This window comes from Dermacentor variabilis, chromosome 4, assembly GCF_050947875.1.
Source record: "Dermacentor variabilis isolate Ectoservices chromosome 4, ASM5094787v1, whole genome shotgun sequence".
In the NCBI taxonomy this organism is placed as follows: Eukaryota; Metazoa; Arthropoda; class Arachnida; order Ixodida; family Ixodidae; genus Dermacentor; species Dermacentor variabilis.
In genome coordinates, this window is record NC_134571.1 from 172,097,375 (window position 1) to 172,116,798 (window position 19,424).

Genomic DNA, 19,424 nt, shown 5'->3' on the forward strand with positions numbered 1-19,424 from the left:
TGAAAAAGAACCGCCCAACAAATGGGCAATATTTTGTGACTCGAAAGCAGCCCTCCAGAGCTTGCGAAGTTTACGACGTGGCAATTATGAAAAGCTGGTGTCACAAATCAACGAAACCTGCCATCGTGCATCTGAAAGAGGACATGATATCATATTTCAGTGGCTGCCGGGACATTGTGGCATCGTTGGTAATCACCTCGCCGATGAGGCTGCCCGACGTGCCCAGGCTGGCTCACCGACACTCCTTATACCTTTATCCAGAGTCGACGCTGCAAGAGAGCTTCGCAGTCTCGCTCGTACAATCACGTTAGAATGCTGACATACACCACAGAACTCTAAGTGTCGTTTACACAGCCTCGACCCATCACTGAACCTTACATTACCAGCGAACCTTCCACGACGTGACGCAACACTGCTGTGTCGGCTGTGGGTAGGAGTAGCATTCACCAACTCCTACAGCTATCGTATTGGAATGGCGGATTCACCAATGTGCGCTAAGGGCAAGTGTGAAGAGACCATCAGTCACCTTCTGTGCCACTGTTCTCGCTTCGATAATCAACGTGCGACTCTCCAGTGTGCCTTGAATAGACTGGATGACAGGCCATTTACGGAAGCGAAGATCTTGGGAGCCTGGCCTCACAGCTCATTGGCCCAGAAAGCAGTTCGAGCGCTTTGTCGCTACCTGAGGGCAACAAACTTGAGTGCCCGACTATAGACATCCTACACCTAAGTTCTCTCTCTCTCCCTCTTTCACTCCCCATTCCCCTCCCCACGTGTAGGGTAGCAAACTGGACTCAGTCTGGTTAACCTCCCTGCCTTTCCGTCTTCCCTTCTCTCTCTCTCTCTCTATTCACAACTGAGCACTCCTTTCGGAATATCAGAAACGCTAGCATGGGATGTCAGTTGGGTTTAGAGCACGAAATCGAAGTTTTCAGGCATAAAATTTAGCGTATCAAAAGTTATGCGTTGGGCTTTGTGGGACTAATTAGGGAAATAAAGGCGAAGTCAACGCGCAGCTGTTCAACATATTGCGCGAGCGCCACAAGCAACCGTAGAAGGAGCACGCGCATCACGAGTGTCACGAGCAACGAGAGAGAAAAAACATGCAGCCGCCTTCTAAACAAGCAACCGACGGCGCGCCGCGTGCGGCTGCCGAGGAATTGTTTTACAAAAGGTGGAGCATTAAGCACGGCGTAGTAGCACCCCCTGACCTACGTTGTCTTGAATATAGAATCGGCGACAGTATTCGAAATAATTCCAATAGATTGCAATACAACTGGTCGCGCGTTAATTTTGTAATAGTTTTTAGCCAGTACTAAATGGACTACAGAAAAAGGCAAACAAGTGCCATTATACAAGTGCTTGTTGGCGGGCTTCCAATCCGGCCCGAGGGCGTAGCAACTGACGTCCTCGACTAATAATAGCCTGCGAGTGGCGAAAAGATGTTAGAATGACGCCGCAGCGCTGTTCGGAGTCGTATGACGTCGCCAAGGTCTCGTCGCACTAAGAAGTAGCAAATAACCGGGTGGCCAGGGTGGTGGAAATGTGACAAGTTTGGAAATGATGCATAATCTGTGGTATTTGGGACGTATGCGGTGCACCGAGCTATAAAGGGTTAGCATTGCTTGTTGATGCGGCAAAGATAAACAACGATAACACTGAGTAGCGCAATGATGATAAAGTGTGTTTTCAGTTAATTGCTTGCCATACTACCTCGAGAAGAAATTACAACTTGCTTTGGTAGAAAATGCGCGATGGTCATTGTGCGCAGAGTCAACCCTGTACTAGAAATCCTAAAATATACAAAAAATGCTTTTACGTTCCACAGTCTTGTATTTTCTACGCCTCGACACGGTTTAAGCTCCTGCTTTTTACATCTCTTGAAAATGAGTGCGCCGTGCTCGGGTACACAAATGTATTTCATGGAGTCCTTTGTGGAACACCCATGGAAGTCCCTCGTACCTAAGACGTTGACGTACTTCAATAGCCTACGTACGACTGCATAAACTAACCTTTGTTAGGTTTTCACCACAGTCTATCGAATAGGTGCTGATAGCTTGAATAAGATACGGAAGAAGCATGGGCTGCTAGCTATAAGGAAATAAATTGGACTCAAAATAGCTGAAGCCGGATTTTGGAGACGTCTTGCTGACGATGTATCCATAACTGTCTTATTTTTTTTCCCTTCTTCGATCTGTACCGCTCCAGTTGTCTGGATTATTAGGGCCAGTCAAGCCATCGTTTTTGGTGACCTTTATTCTTACGCTATAGAATCATGTGGATTGTTAGAATATTAACATTTTTTTTCTGCAGGCGCCACTTAGAAGAATCTCAGTTTGTCGCCCATGGCAAATTTGTTTTAAACCACTTCAGAGTGGTTTTATAGTTTCCCCTCATTGCTTCTGTCATTTTCCAAACAATGTTTTTACGCGATTTTAGGCTTCTTGGTTTCGCAGTTTTTTCTTGATGAACGCATGCCCACTTGTCAGAACGTTGGCTACAGCGACATTCCCTAGTAAACTACTGTTGTTCCCTTTTATCCGAAATTACTTATTGCAACTCGTTTTCTAGGCTTTTGCACGTCGTTGTCTGCAGAAAGCTTTGAGGTATTACGCTGCTTTATTTGTAGTGAATGACTTATGTAGTATTTTCATGTTTTCATTAACAATAGCAACCTATACGGAAATTTGGACCTAACATATTGTCGATTGACTTTCTGATCTTCCAGCTTTATTCAAATCGAATGGGCTGAGTAATTGGTACTTGGTAAACCTTTAAGTTTGCGGTACAGAAGGGGCTGCAGAATTCGATGTAGAGAGAACGAAAAAGAGAAAAGTCAAAGAGGTCAGACATATGAGTTTGCAGTTTTCTACCCTTTATTACGGGCGGTGGGAGGCAGGGTATATGGGTATAAAAAGGGAAAGGAGCAAAAACAAATAAGAGCAGAAAAGGCGTTTCCATCCGAGGCGTTAACAAAGTACGGTGCATTGTAAGAAGCGCAGCAGCGCTTGCAACGACCCTGTGATGCTATAAATATTGTCGATGCTAATCAAGTTTTCTTGCGAGGGAGGATGGTCGTTTAATTAGTGGACCACAATGATGAACGATTTCCTCTGTATGTGGTGCGGCCTGCCCTACCGCTGAAGGTAACATATTGTTTCTATTTTAAATGGTCATGCGCTAGAGTATGACCAGGTGGGACACGTGTATTTAGTAAGCTTGGAGCAACCATTAAATGCGGCGACAACGCCGAACAGAAACGTTCTTGCCTTTCTTTGTAATTGCTTATGCTAATCCTGAATTACCAAGGTGTATTAGAGTTATCATATCCGTGTTTTCTGCAAGAGCAGCTAACGCATATGAAGGTTGAAAAATTATACCGATCTCGAAAACAGCCAAGCACCACGCAACGCACGATAGAAAAGAACTTCCTAGGCGTTGTATTAAGCTACACGACGATATTAAACAGCAAAGGGGTAGTCGTATACTAGCCTAAGTATAAACTACAACGAAAAGTCAAGTCGACCATGTATGGCGAAAAGGAAATCAGAGGTGGTTTATTAAAGCCGTAGAAGGGGTGACAAGAAACAGGAAGCACAGTACAGGACGGCAGAAAACTAGAAATTTCGTAAATTTATAGGTCTCTAACGTGATGATATTCTTCAAGGGTGTCGTAGTTGCTCATCGCTAGTAGAGGCCCTTGCTCCTGCAGTGAACTTCAATTCAACATACCTACAATGACATACCAATGGTGAATCTCGAAAATCAGCAATTCTTCTAGAAGTGCATTTTTACCGGTGTTCTAAAGGCAGCCGGTATGTATACGTGTCCAAACCGGTCACACAGCCAGTCAGGATGCGAAAGATATATACTTTTTTATATGTTTGATTCATCTTTTGATAAAATAGTTTTGCAGGGGAGACGATTTTATATTGCTGGGTATCAAGCAAATAAATATGTATCGCAATACTTAATTACAGGTTGGCATTGTGTGACTTTAGTCTCACTCGAAAGTACTAGACCACCATACCTGACTTTATTATCATGTGCCGCACGTGTTTTTAATGCAGCGTGACACTTTATTCGCAATTAAATATGCGCATTCAAAACTTACCATGCAAAACACTTCCAGCTATATTGTCAAAGCACAAGCAAGAAGAACAAATTCTATAATAGCCATCATCACTATTATCATGATAGGCCTGCTTATGTGTTCACCACAGGATGAAATTCTCTCCCAGTGGTCTCCAGTTGCAGCAGTCTCGCGTTCGCTGATGCTAACGTGCATACGGAAATTTCCTAATATTATTACCTAACCTAACTTTCTGCCGTCTTGATCTGCACTTCCCTTCCCTTAGCACCTAGTCTGTAACTCTAACGGTTCGCCCATTACCTGTCCTTCACAGTATATGGCCTGGCCAACTCCATTTCTGCATTTTTATGTAAAATAGAACATCGGCTATCCCCGTTTGCTCTCTGATCCACACCTCTTTTTCCTGTCTCTTAAGCGTTATCCTCGAATTTTCCTTTCCATTGCTATTTGCGCAGTCCTTAACTTGTTCTCGAGCATCTTTGTCAGTCTCCAAGTTTTTACCCTATATTTTAGCCCCGGAAGAATGCACTGACTGTACACCTTTCTTTTTAATGATAATGGTAAGCTTCCAGTCAGGATCTGAGAATGTCCTGCGTAAGCGCTCGAACGTATTTTTATTCTTCTGTAATTTTCCTTCTCATGATCAGGGTCCCCTGTGAGTATTTGATCTAGGTGAAGGTATTCCTTGACAAACTCTAGAAGCTGACCGGCAATCCCGAATTGTTTTTTCTTCGCGAAGCTACTGAACATTACCTTCTACATACTAATCTTCAACCCTACTCTTACACTTCGGTTAAGGTCATCAATCAATTAAACCCCATAGTTGCTGAACATGACTATGTAATGTGCTAACTAAAGGTGTTTGAGATATTTGCCGTGGATCCTCACTCCTAAGCCTTCCTAGCCTTGTAGACTGAAAACATTTACGCTTGCAGAGAAGCATCCAAAACATACATGTGGCATTTCTCACGAGGTTGCGGTTTGGGCCACCTGCCAGTAAAATATCCCCCATAGAGGGACCTACTTGGGCTAGGCAAGCACAAGATTCAAATATTTAAGGAAATTGCGGACGCTTGCACAATGTGCGAAGTTTTGCTGATGAGAGAAAGTAGCGAAACAAAACGACAACGCCCAAAGGATGAGAAGACGAAAACTTGGCTAGGCGAAGCTTACCTGATAGATGAACTTTTAGGATACCACACTTTTCGTGTTTGTCCGAGAACGCCAGGAAGTATTTTATGCCGCCTGTTGCATCTGGGGAAAAATAATATAGAAGTTACGAGAAAAAATCGATAAACGAGAGCAATGTCCGGCAGTTCGGCACTCGTAAATATAGGCTTATACAAGCGCATTCATGCGCTGTTGCAGCATTTCTGTTTCCTCAGTTATTTCCACAATGCCTTGGTTGTGGCAATGTTCCGTATCTATTGACGCTGCAGTGCGTTGGAGTTGCATTGCAGTGAGGTGTCCCTAGCACCGACGTGTTTACATAATATGTAAAGGAAGGGTGTGTTTATTAAGTATTTCTATATTTCAACCCTCCCGTGTTGGCCCATGTCTACGACGTCGGTTCGATTGGCGAAAGTGGTGGGCCCATTTCGATTTCACCCAAAACTCATATTATTGTCCATTTCTGCTTAGCTGGAGAATCTGGAACCCCTTTTGTAGCACACCGGAGCGCTCCTCTGCGCTTTTCAACACGCATACTGTGCAAACCATAATAAACATATGGGCAAGCGTACTTGTTTATTCTTTTCTCTGGGAACAGCATTTTACCCGCTAACAACTTTCACCAAACACAAGAAAGGTCTCAATCCATTGCAACTTTCTTTCTAGAATGTCTTATTTGATTCTATTTACTTTCTATGTTGTTGCCGAACCTTGTTTAACCAGACTGTATGCACGATGTTAATAGTGGTGCAATTTATGGAAGCTGCGCGAGCACCTGGGATCGCGCTTCAACATTCGATGAGTCATGCATAAATGGCCGACGTGTGTGACCAGTAGATTACGTTTTCACGTTAAACGCATGTGCTAGTTAATGTCGTTTTGCCTCGGGGTAACTTGTGCTGCGGGCAAAGTTTCCCAACTACTGTGCCCCGGTATGATTCTTCATCATCATAGCAACGTGATGATACTGTTATTTCGTTTCGCTTGAGGAGTGTGATTGGTTATGTTTGCAAAGTACGCGGAACGTTCAACCAGCTCCCTTTTTTTCATAATTTATGCTGGGCCTCTCAGTTAACATGCAGTTAGCATTACAGAAAGATGAATAATTCTGCTGGTACAAAAGAATGTGCAGAATGTTCATGCTCTAGTGTAGAAATCAATAATAATTATGACGGATAATAAAGAAACAAATAATCTTATTCTCTAGCCCAATTTCCAATTTTTGCTGTATTTGCTCACGCGTCAAGGACAAAGTTTGGTATATCTACAAGCTCCACTAACCTCCGACCTTTTCTGGAATGTGCACAGACGTGTTTTTTTCTGCATAATGAAGATGGCTGTGAAAACATGCACGCGATTTTCCACTCTGAAGCGCAGGATTGTAACAATCCCTAATGGCTTAGTGGAAGTGTTAGCACTCTGTCTCTACTACGAGGCCCAGGACATCGTGTTGCCACGGTGCTGGTACGCGATAAGCGGTGGGAGCTGGTAACTTTGATCCAGAAGTAATAAATAAATAATGCATATTTCAAGACGTAATGATGGCTGTCTTGCACCTCGGTCAAGATAAATTGTCAGAGACACGTATACATGGTTAAATGTTACCGAGACATGTTTAAGCCAGGGGTTTATTTATACACAGCGCAGGTAAAGCAGACGGGGCCACAGCAACAATTTCCGGACTGCGCAACACTTCGTCCTTTATTGATTGCTCTAGTTCAGCAGCTTCATCTACAAGAAACTAGCTCACACAACACTCCGGCGGCGAAAGCACCGACTCGGTGTAAGCGATCAAAGACAGGTTGAGAGAATTACAATAAAATGTATCAAGGAGTGTTCGGGTGTCACGTATTCTGGCTAACTAGACACACACAGGGACATGTTCTTCGCCCAAATACACATCTATAACTAAAAACTGAAGATAACAAAATACTGAAACAAACAAGCACCCATTAACAGAAGACTATAGAATATATGGAGTCCTGTTCATATGGTTCTGATAGTTTAGTCGTCCTAAATGCTATTAAAATAAATTTAACTTGATACTTCCTTAGTAGCATGGGGAGAATACTCGCATAGAAGCTACTGTACGTACTAGTTTGACGGAAGCGGCTGGAACATTTGGCAGCAATGGACAGCTGGACATCAAACCATGCTTTGCAGAGGCATCTATTATCAACACAAAGGTGACATAAATTGTTTTACATGCACACATGTATACGTATAAGAATATTTATATACAGACGCTTCCGTTGTGCATTAGGGGGATGATGTGATGGCTGACACGTCCGCGTACATTCTATAGTTCCTTACGGTGCTGGTAGAGCCAGCTTGCTCTCATAGCCAAAGGTCGGTGCTGCGTCTGTACATCACCACAGCTACACAATACGTGTAGGCGTAGGTGTAGGTGGCGGCCGTTATAGCACGGTGCCCGGTGAGTTATTACGGGTTTAGCCTGGGCTAGCCACATAGGAAGACCACAGGGTCCCCTGCGGCAATTTACGGTTGCCAATCCCGACCACGGGGAACTGCCTCGGTACTTTGGGGGACGTAGGGCGGGTGCTCTCCGGGCCAGAACTTCAGAGCCGCCCACTGCCATCTCTAGAGCAACAGTTGGAGACGCGTCCACACTGCCCGAATGTCATACCATCCACTGCTGTCTCACCACATCCCTTTTTTTTTTCGATCTTCTGCTTGCGATTTCACACCAGCGCTCTCTTTTCATTCTCACTCCTGCATGCCTAGAAGGAGACTTATTCCTTTCTTTAATTCAGCTTCTTTTCATTCTAATTGCCATGAACGGGCCCTGGGCCAATCTTTATTGAAATGGAGAAATGCATTTGAAGTTAAAATAGACTAATTCAGAAATACTTTACCACAAGTAACACTTCAGTGAGTCCAGTAGAAGCAGAGATATTGGCAATAAAATATCTTCCTTCGCGTGCTCCTGCTCCTTCTCAATGCCTTTCACTGCGAAGGCTACGGTGGATCGAGGCGTGGCCAAAACGCTCCGCCTTGTGAACGTCCAGCGGCGCGCAGTAGAAATATGATTTTGGAAGTTCACGAAGACGCTACTATTTCCAATTTTGCCGCCTACAATGCACCAAATGCGGTGGTCCTTAGGGAGCCCTAGTGCACTCGGTCAGCGGGCTCGTCGCGGCACCTCGCGGCGACCGCGGTATCTGTGCTGCGTAGCAAACCGCAGCTACATGCAAGTGTAGTGCGTATGCACAGCGCTTTCCTTGTGCAATACAGGCCTTCAGTGCGCGCTCATGCTCATGTGATCCAGTCTGGTCCTGCTACGTGGTGCAGACAGGTTTTGTCCTACACCAGCTTGACCGACGGACAGTAGCCACACAAAACTTGCGATACCATACTTCAATACCTTCCCTCCTTACCGCAATATGAATCGAAGTCTGCCAAGGCGTCTAACCAGGATCAGCCAGGAGTGAACGCGCGCTCGGAAGCGTGTGGATGGTGTGACCTTAAATTTCGCGTAGTTCGAGGCTAGTTGAGTGTCAAAAACTAAATTGAACAAGCAAGACCGGACGGATACGACACTGAAAAGCAGGGTGGCGAAAGATTACTTTCTTCGTGGGCGACTGCGGCCGAGCGTGAGGAGGTGATTGTTGGCGTCCTCCAAAAGTACGTAATTTTTATCGAAACTCGGAGCCAGATTTTCGCTTAACTAGGCCATTTATTCAACTGTGTCCATAAATATATACACTAACAGTCGGTTGAAGTGCACTGAACTAAACACTGTTTTTGATTTTATTGTTTTACTGACCTGCAGCAGCCGCGTATAGGTATATGTTGCATTATGAAATATACCACCCGGAAAGAGTAAAAAGGCTTTTGTTGAAAGGAGGGTATTTGAAAAAAGGGCGATTTCGTGCTTCGCTTGCTAGCCCAATGCTCCGCGCCGTACTGCAATATTTGGCTGAGATGTTCGCAACAGCGTACGCTATCCGGGGACGTCGTTGCTTCTCCGAGCCTGAGGGGAGGTTCGGGACCCCTTTAGGCGTCCCTTTGTATGCCTCAAAACTTCAACATATTTGCGTTCAGTTATTTCTGTAAACAGTGTTTAGTATTTGCTCTTAAGAAAATGTTCATGTCGTGTGCCTATATCACGCATTTTTAACTTCGAACACGGTATAACGTTCCCGTTGCAATATTTTGCCCTCAAGGACATCAATACTAGGGTCCTTCTTGACCATACATGACCATACTTTCAAACGTCATACATTGTGTCATACGTTCTCTAGATTCAGTGGATCCGCAAAATGTAATTTACTAAGTTATCAACGTACGTTGTCAAGCTAATTCAGCCCTGGCAACTTACATTTTTTGTAAATGCTACGATTCAGATGTGGCCAGTGCTTGTTAGATATTTCCTTGACTTCGCAATAGTTTTGTCATCAATTTCCGAATAAAACTATTTGAGTGCAGGTGTAAATCAGCTCTGCCAACAGAAAAAAATATCTTTCTCACCTGGCTTTTGGGAGACTTCCATCCAGGGACCCTTACCCTCCTCTTCTCCTAGCCTTGCGTACAGCGTGTGCGTTTTTCTGGAATGACATTGTTGAGGACAAGCAGTCAACTTATGTGCATCTTCCGAAAAGCGACAAGAATTCTATTTTTACGACTCGCCGAATGATTCAGTATTCTGCCGGCAAAAAAAAACGAAGTCAGAAAAAGATACCCGATCCTTTGTATGACAGACTTACTTTTGGAAATAACGATTAACTAAGCGTTTTATTTTGTGAATGCAACCTTTATTCGAATATAAGAGCGTTTCTTGAATGCACGAGGTCGCGTGATAAAATGCCAGCCACTGCGGCCGCATATCGATGGGGACGAAATGTGCAAATTCTCTTGTGCATAGATTTACGTGCACGTTAAAGAGCCTCAGGTTTTCTAAATTCCATGAGTCCTTGAGTACGACGCGCCTCATAATCAGAAATTGGTTTTGACACGCAGAATTCTATAATTTAATTTTTTCATATCCCAATGAAACATCTTTATTTACATTGGATACAGCAATTACCTGATAAACTATGTCGGCTGGAATATACTCTAAGTCACATTATCTTGTTAAACCTAATATAAAGTTTTTATTCAGGTAAATATGGTGCAGTAAAACAGCCTATTATGGCTTGGCCACGAAGCTGTAGAGGGAGCTTATCAAGTTCAAATTTTTTACTGTAAGAAGAGCTCCACAAGAGAAAGTACCTAATAGGCTGTGGCATTCGCGGTGACGGTACTATGGCCGTGATATTCAGTCACACACGCCGTATTTCAATTAGTAAACAAGAAAGCAGGGCCAGCACTTGAATATTCTTGTTTGTGGATGACATCCACTCATCCGTTTTCTGCCACACTCGCGTGTCCTCAGAAACCAGAATCTGAGAACCAAAACTAATTCAGCTGGGAGAGTTACGTCGTATCTATTTCAGTCGAATTATTGACATTAAAATACGTATTTAAAATCCAAGGACGTAAGTACAATTATGCGATGTAATATTACCGTTTTACTTATATGGCGAGTATAAATATATCGAGTACTGTAACTGCTTCGCCACTTTGGTAGCAGTTGTGGACCCAGTTTACTACTAAAATTTAACTATTTATCTGAACCATACACTGTAATTAGAGACGTTTTAGTGGAACTGGGCCACTAATCAAGCATTCGGCACAGCCAGAGCTTCAACGATTGTAAATATAGCGATGTTGCTACTAGCGACGCTAATTACTCTGTTCGCACAATTAACAGCAACTCAAAGTCAAATTCGTCGAAAGTAAAAATAAACAACAACAACCTAGAAACAGGCAAACTTATACAGCGCACAAGGGATGAACTCTGAAACCAGAAAGGATCTCATAGCAGAAACTGGTCCAGATTGATTCAAGCTATTCGGCATGAGTCCGAAAGAGCGTGTCAGGTCAGTATCAAGTTTACAAACACCAGAATTATTGCGTTCAATTTTGAAGACTCTGTTATTAAGAGGGCTGTTTAGGGGAAGCGTTTTGATTGTTTCAAAATTCTGTTGCAACGAGCTGAAAGCAGTCTGCAAATTTTCTCTCTCTCCTGCAGCACTCTTGGTGACATAGCAGTTTCACGCCAACTAGCTTTCATTTACATAAAAGTGCTATTAAGTATGGAATGTTTTTTATAAGCTCTCATATTTAAAATGACATCTTTAGTACCTTTTCGGCTGTAGAAAAAAAAGGCGTCCCGATCATTGTATACTAACGCCTAAGAATATGTGTGAAATCTAGTGCAGAAGCTCGAAATTTTTCCGCGAAGCTGTCGAATTGTTTGCAAGGAACGCACTTGACCGCAGAAACCAAGCGTTTTGCGGTTCGTGGCCGCTAGTTGAGCTGGTTATGTTCAGGATTTTTTCGTTGAAGGTGAAGGTGAAGATTTATTTGCTTCTATTAGAGAAACGGGGGCAGGAACAAAAGGCTACAAAGAATTCGCTGAGGTTGTCCTGAGAAGATCACCCTTTGACACTAGTGCGGAAAATAAAAGGATACGAGGAAGATAGCGGCCAAATAAGTTGGTACAGTGCACAAAGTATTTGAAAAAGTCATGACGTACACATTGGGAAATAAAGACTAATTGGATTGCCGGCGCATTTTTGCGGACAATGCAAGTAAATATATCGTTGCGGCTAGCTGAACAAGAGGGAGTTGCGTGTGCTGGATGGAAGAGGAGAAGGACAAGTCACATTATCGGCGTCCAGTCCGTCTTGTGCTCGCTACCACATATAATAAATAAGTAAATAAATAAAATGCCTTTGGCCAGCCTTCTTGTTTTGGTGCAGGTGCGGGCTAAGGCGACGAACAACAACAACAAGAAAAAAAAACGTCTAAGGCTCCGTGGCAGTCGCTGCCTCCCCAGACTTTCCCTTTTCTAACGCAAATGAACATCAACAGAGATGCTGCAACGTCAACGCCTGGTTGTCACTCATCACCCCCTAGAGAGCCTCACGCACCTTCGGAACAAAAGCGGGACAAGATGTGGATGACTGGCTCACACACTACAAACAAGTGAGCAGGCGTAGCAAGGGGGACTCAACAGCGCAGCTCAAGAATGTCTCGATCATCATTATTTACACAGCAGTGTTGTTGTTCGAAAAACCGTGAAGACACGCTTACGTTATGACATTCATGTTGACTATTTGAAGACATGCTTTGATTATTCTGCCGGAAAGAAGAAACACGTTGAGCAGACGCGTGCTCACAGAGAGATCAGCGGCCCGGTGAAGCACCTATGGTAGCGTAGCTTTTTTTATTTGTACGAGATTTTTAGAAATTGCTAGTGTCCGACAGTGCAATTGTAACCTTTCATCTAAATTTCCCGATGAGGCGGCCATTACTTACAGCACCAGTTTCGTCATAAGGATTTTCAATGAATGGATGGGTGGATGAAAAACTTTATTAGGGTCCTTTAGGACGCGCACTAGCGCGCAGCGGGCCGCTCCCACGTCGGGAAAGAGAGGCCGAGCCTCTCCGCCACGTCGCGGGCCCATTGGACAGCCCATAACTGGTCTTCGAGGTTCGGACTGTGTAGGACCACATCCCAACCTGAAGCAGTGTTGTTTTCATCGCCGCGCAACGCGGGACATCGCCAGAGCATGTGAGGTAAATTCGCTAAGTCATTGCATAGTGCACATGCATTTATTGTCTGAATTTCGGGATTTTCAATGCGTCTGACGAGATGCATTGACGATCAAGGTATTTTTTAAAATAAAACGCTATTTTATGCACTGAAGCAGAAAGGTAACTGGACGCCAATGCATTTTGGTAGAAACTGATAATGAATACCTAGAAACTCGTGAAGTCCAGAGAAATCGTTCTAGGTTGAGATGCCTCGACAACACACTAGCCAGAATTGGTACAATAAAATATCTGTAGTAAAATTAATAGTTGAGAGAGTAACTGAATAATTTAAATCACGGGTTGGAGTTGTACAGGCAACATGTTTTTTTTTAAAGAATTTGATGCAGCTGAAAACTAAAACACTCTGTATGCTAATATATATAGGAAATCATAAATCTGTGCAAGTTACCGAATCCACGATAGTCTGAAAAAGGCAAAGTTGGACACCGATTAGTAGGAAACGCCAAGCATATTTATAATTTCATCATTGGTAAGATGCGCATCAACTCTGTGTACGACGTCATTCAGCAGTGCTGCATTTCTGGAACATTCAAGATGCCGCGGGATAACGCTTTGGCAAAGTTCGGCTCGCTAGGGAACATTACAACGGTGGCGAGTGTCGATATGGGCTTTTCGTTGAACTTGACGGCACCGATAAAAGAAATCGTCCGCGAAGAGTTGCTTCGCCATGATGAAATTGCGCGATGCACAATATCGCTTCCGGTACCTATTCCGTGCAATAGACCGCGTTTTGATAGTCTCCGCCCGTAAACAGGAAGCGGTGAACTCTGCGAACACGGACGAGGCAGAGCCGCCCGGTGCTCCACAAGGGAACAGTTTTCCGTGTTCGAGTATGATCCGGGCTCCGGGACCAGTCGTTCCTCCCGACATACGCGAGTTGTCTACGGCGCGTAGCTCGACGGCGTCAATTGTCTCCCATGTAATGGCGTTCGTAAATGTTACAAGGAGTCACGTGAGTGCCGTCCTCGTCCGGTGTGCTACCCCGGCCGTGTGCCTGCTCAAGTCGCACGCATGTTCAACATCCGCCAACCAACTCAGCACAGTCGATTACGTGCATTTGCTCGGCCCTGCGACCAGCCCTCGGTGCGCGCTTCCCGGCGTACGTGGCTCTGGGAAATGTATTCTAAGCAGGAAGCTTGCGGAACGCCCAGCATCCTCCGTTTGAGCCTGACGGGGCTGTCAGCTTCTCTAACGCGGCGTTCTTCATTGCCGCGGCGTCGTTCGAGGTCACCCCCTTCCGGACAGCTAGCCATAGCGGCTGATGGGAGTGAGGTTGCTGAAAACTTGGCGCGGGAACATATGTGTTTCCGTCGGGAGGCTGGCACATTGTTAACATGGTCATAGGTGCTTGAAATTGATGACTGCGAAATAGCTTCCCATTCAGGAGCGCTTTCTAGCTGACTGGTCGCCTTTAGTGACACTTGTATTTAGACTGAAATAAGTGTGAAATCAATGATTTATGGGTATGAGCTGTGCTTAAACAAAATATTTTTAAAGCAGAGGTTTTTTGCCTACTATCCAGGACAGGTGCAGAAAATATTCATAATTATGTATTGTTCAAAACTCCGTCTATCGTAAAGGCGGACATCATTGGAAAGGAAAGCGAGAAGAAAAGGGAAATCAAACAAGGTAGGTTAGAATTTCGTGGATAAAACTTCTCTCAATGGTATTCAATGGACAATTCTGAATTTCTTTCTATGCTATGGATTCCCGCATGGCCTTATTCATTGCTAAACGGTTACGGGACGGATGGTTGCCTGTAACCTGATTGGTATTGTCAGTCAGGGCTGGGTAAGGAGTGTGCACGCCCGCACAAGATGGGACAGTTGACTTGCCTTCCAGTGCTGCACCTCAAGGAAATTTGTGTATGTTTCTGATTTATTCACCCATCCCTTAGAAGTTGGTGGCCAGCCTAGCAGCGAGCGCCGCCGTGGCCGTCCTCTTCTAGAAGTAACTTTTCCAGTGCCTTCTTGAGTACTGCCTTTGCATTTCTACAGAACTATTGTTGCTACTGTAGTCTCAGCATAAAGATGTTCGTGGACGTATTCTTCTCTCTCATTTGATATGAGCTTCGGGGCGGACTGCGTTATTATCGTAGGTCTAAACGCGGGATGGCAACCTTTATGGGGGATATGGTTCTGTTTCGCTCGCTTCGGTGCTTAAGATGGCCGTAGCTGGACGTTGACAAATGAAATTCTGCCATCCAGAACACCTGTGTTATGATAAAAGAAACATGAAATCATGCCATAAATAATGTCGGCTATTACTATTCTCTAAAGCCAAAAAGAACTGTCTTAGGGAAAGAAGGCGTGATACTCAGTTAGTTCTTCAATTTTCTTAATTTTTCTACGCATTAACTATACCAATAATGGAGCTAAATTTATAACATGAGGTGTCCTGGCTTTTATATAACCGAATTTCTACAGATAAATTAGTGTCAATGAGCGCATCTCTCCTTCTGCGTAATAAAAATAAATCACGACAGAAAATATGTAACTGTAAAGTTGGCAATCATGTCTAAAACGCAGATGTCCCTTTTGATATTAGCGGTCTATTTGAATCTCTTAAACATGTATTTGGATTATCAATTCTTGGACCTTAGGGTACGTGCCACTGGAATTACTCAAGATATTCTTTGCGATAGCCTCAAAATCGGCATGTATTTGTGACACAAGAGAAATAAAATACTCAAATGTATATCCATACATATGCGCAGCACTCCCCTGAGCATAAACCGGCGATCAGCATACTTTGCTTGCCGGGCATCACACATAGACATGCCTCTCACGAAATCGCTGAGTCAACGTTCAATAAAATTCTACGCATTGCATTTAGTTGTAAAATCCTTATTCGCTCATTTCACTATAATTTCGCTTCAAATATATTCCACCTGCTTCGGATCTGCGTAACTTTTTTCTCAGCTATTGGTGGCTTGAAAGCCACACATAACCACTTTGTAAAATTTTTTTTTCCCTGCAGCTCAGGAGCACCATCGCGTTTCTACACATTAGTTGGTGCTGTTTTCTCAGAAACGTTCCTCGGTTACGCGAACGAACGTGAGCCGGTCTGAACCAATTTGAAGCGCCATTTTATTGCTCCAGCGGAAGTGAAATGCTTTTGCTGAACCAGAAGAAAAACTGGAACGCAGCATTTCGGTTCTACACTAGGCTTCTCATGCTTTTATGTTAAAGACGAAGGTTAACGCTTGTATTGATGTTGCCCCAACAACGGCACTGGTCGAAAGTGGTGCGACTCTTTTGCTATTGAGCCTAGAGAGAGAGGAATATAGGAAAGCAGGGACGTTGACCTGTCAAGGATTAGGTTGGCTACTCTACGCTAGAGAGAGAGGGGAGAGAGAAGGTGTAGATACGTGTGCGGACAATACTTGAGTCTAAAATTCAAGAGAACAATATGGCGTAAACGGACATGTTGGTGGGACGAAGCGACAATGTATTGTTATGTGAGTGATGAATCATTGCACTCTATTTCTGTGGACGCATGCTTGAGTTGTTTGCACTTTACCATTGAATTCACGGCTATTCTTTGCATGCATGACGTAATTTTAGGCACCGACGTTTTGAAAGTGCGTGGTTCTTCAGTGGATTGCCAGTGTGGGGCGTTAGCAGTAAATGGTCTCTCGTCCCAATGTTCTAAAGTAAATTCTGACAGCTAGCAAAGTTCATTCTGCACGCTTTGAGTTGCCGTTGTGCGAGCCCTATCCGTGGCGCCGGTTCCAGTAACTAGCACTCGTACCCTACACGACATCTTTTTCACCACGGTGGAGCTCATTTGTTTGTTCCGAGCAAGTAAGAATATTGTAAGAATATTGTAAGTAAGAATATTGCGACCTTGCTAGAAGATGCACCTGGTTAGCGGCGACACTTACAGATGATGGGGCCGAATCAGTAACTGCTCGCCCTGAAGGGTCCCATTATTTCTTTACATTTAGCAAGTCGCTCAGCACAAGAGATCTCCATGTGTTACTAGACGTTATTTGGGAAACACACGGAAGGCGACAGATGGAAATTCAAGACGGTGAGCAAAACGAGAACAAAGTGGAAGCAGTAGCCAACGTTTCGACAAGTGGACTTGTCTTCAAAGCGACATAGGCTTTCCTTGCCACATTATGTATAGGTGGGGTTCTTCTTAAGGGGAGAGTGCGTAAGGCTGGTGGGTTCGGCAGCGAGCGAAGGTGTTTAAGTGGCGAGGGTATAAAATTGAGAATAAAGGAGCGCTGTGCACAAGGGCAGTGACACGGCCGTGTTTCAATCACGAGTCGATGGCCGTGTGTCATCCGGCGTGTCAGCGGCGTGCACAGCACCCCTCCATTACTTATTTTCCTGATGGCCGTCGGTTATCGTGTCTCTGAAAGAGATAATAGAACAAGAAGCAGAAAGAGGTGCTCTTGAAAAAAAATGAGAATGATGAATTGTACTAAGTGAATAAATAAATAAATAAAAGAAGAAAGCTTGAAATTTAGCATAATGAAGAGATTCTACAGCTCCCTTTAAAACGTTTATGCCTATTGCTTGCAATGCCTTGAACTTATAGATGAGGTGTGATTCTCCTTATTTTCTTTCTCGCCCAGAATGGAAATTTGACTTTAAAGTGTAGAGGTTATGTTCATCAAAGTTATGACCTGGTTGATTAAAATGCTTGACGACGGCTTTGGCGGGCTTCTTAGCTGCGTCCACGCGATGTCCGTTTAATCTTACGTTCATTGAATGTCCCGTTTCGCGGATATATTGTTTCTTACAGAATGTACATTCAAGCATATAAATCGCATCCGAACTTACCAAGTAAAGCTAGATTTGACTTCCTGTGTATCACAATTAGCGGTGCTTTTAATTTTGTGTCACTTTGAAAGTTACTGCAGGTTTCGCACCTGGAGCGACAACGTGCTTTGATTACGGGGGAGCAATGTTGGCTGAGTTTTGCGTGCACTAACATGTCTTTAAGGTTCCTGTTGCGGTGATAGGTAACCCTTGGTGGTACATATGGGAACGCTTTTGGCAGACGCCCGTTACTTGATAATCTTAGGTGCTATTTTCGTAGGCCGTTGTTAATGTTTGGGAGTGCATAAGAATATTTTGTTTTAAAGGTTGGCGGTCTGTCAGATTCTGGTGTAGGCTGTTTCTTCGCTAATTCAGACTGTCTTTCCAATCTTGATGCGACCTGATAAGCTATATCGACAGAAACTTGTGGATAGTTTGTTCCTGTTAGCGTTGGTTTAAGGTCATTTAGGTGGAGGATATAGTAGTGGTCTTCGATGCAGAATATTCCTATTCATTTCGCTTGTCCGACAAACATTCCTTGCTTGCAGTGTCGCGGGTGATGACTGTTGTAGTCTAAATATTGCTGGCTATCCGTGGGCTTCTGGTAAAGGGTCATGCTCAGCTTTCCGTTTTTTACGTACACCGTCGTGTCCAAGAAGTTGCTTTGACTAGGAGAGTGGTGAGCCGTAAATTTAACACTCGGGTGAAAGCGATTGAAATGGCTAATTAACTGGGTTAACGCGTTTGTGCCGTGTTACAATATTATAAATATGTCGTCAATGTAACGAAGATAGGTGCGGGGTTTTAAAGTGTAGGATTTCAACAGGTCTGCTTCAAGCTTTCACACGAAAATGTTCGCATACGTGGGAGCGCTCCTACTTAGGCTCCCCCCACGCACTCCCACACTGGGAAAATAACTTTTATGCAGCACTTATTGAAGAACAGAAAGCTGTATTGGGAGCTTTGCATGTCTCGCGACAATTATATCATCGACACTTTTCATCAAAATCTAATAGTTGAGAAGTTGATAAATAATTAGGAATTATTATCTAAGCAAGCACAATAAAAAATGTAATTTGAGTATCTCAAAGCGACGGCAAACAACATTACCTTGGTTCTGTCCAGCTACGTGGCATTCGCATATTTTAAAACTCTGGCTATAGTAAGCTGGGACACCCTGTATATACACATTTTAGGCACTTCATTTCGGGATGAAAAAAAATCAAGCTAGCACTACTTTCTTTTATCAGGGCACCACGTTCGGAAGTGCAATGTTAAAGCCGACGTGAACTTTGCTCGCTTGCGAGCAGACTTGCACATTCAAGGCAGGTCCTCGCTTCAAGAACGCAACATAAATATTCCTTCGCGTCACCAAATAAAGTTGGATGATACGGGCAGTAAACTCGCCAAAACACGCAAGGCATTGACAACGCACAAGGGTGTCGCAAAAAGCACCGAAACTGCAGAAAAACAGGCATGTGTACAAACAGCCAAAACGCGTGAACAGTCGCGGAGAGTGCTTCGTCGGCTCGTCTGCGCCCTGCTGACCGGGCAAATCGCAACAGCAGCGCCACTAGTTGCGAGGATCGGTGGTGAGTCCACCCAGTCACAGGAGTTCGAAAACTGAACATCGTCTAGTAACGTATCTGCGCGGGTGCTTGCGAAAGCTGAGAAACGTGTAATGCGCCAACCCGGCTCCT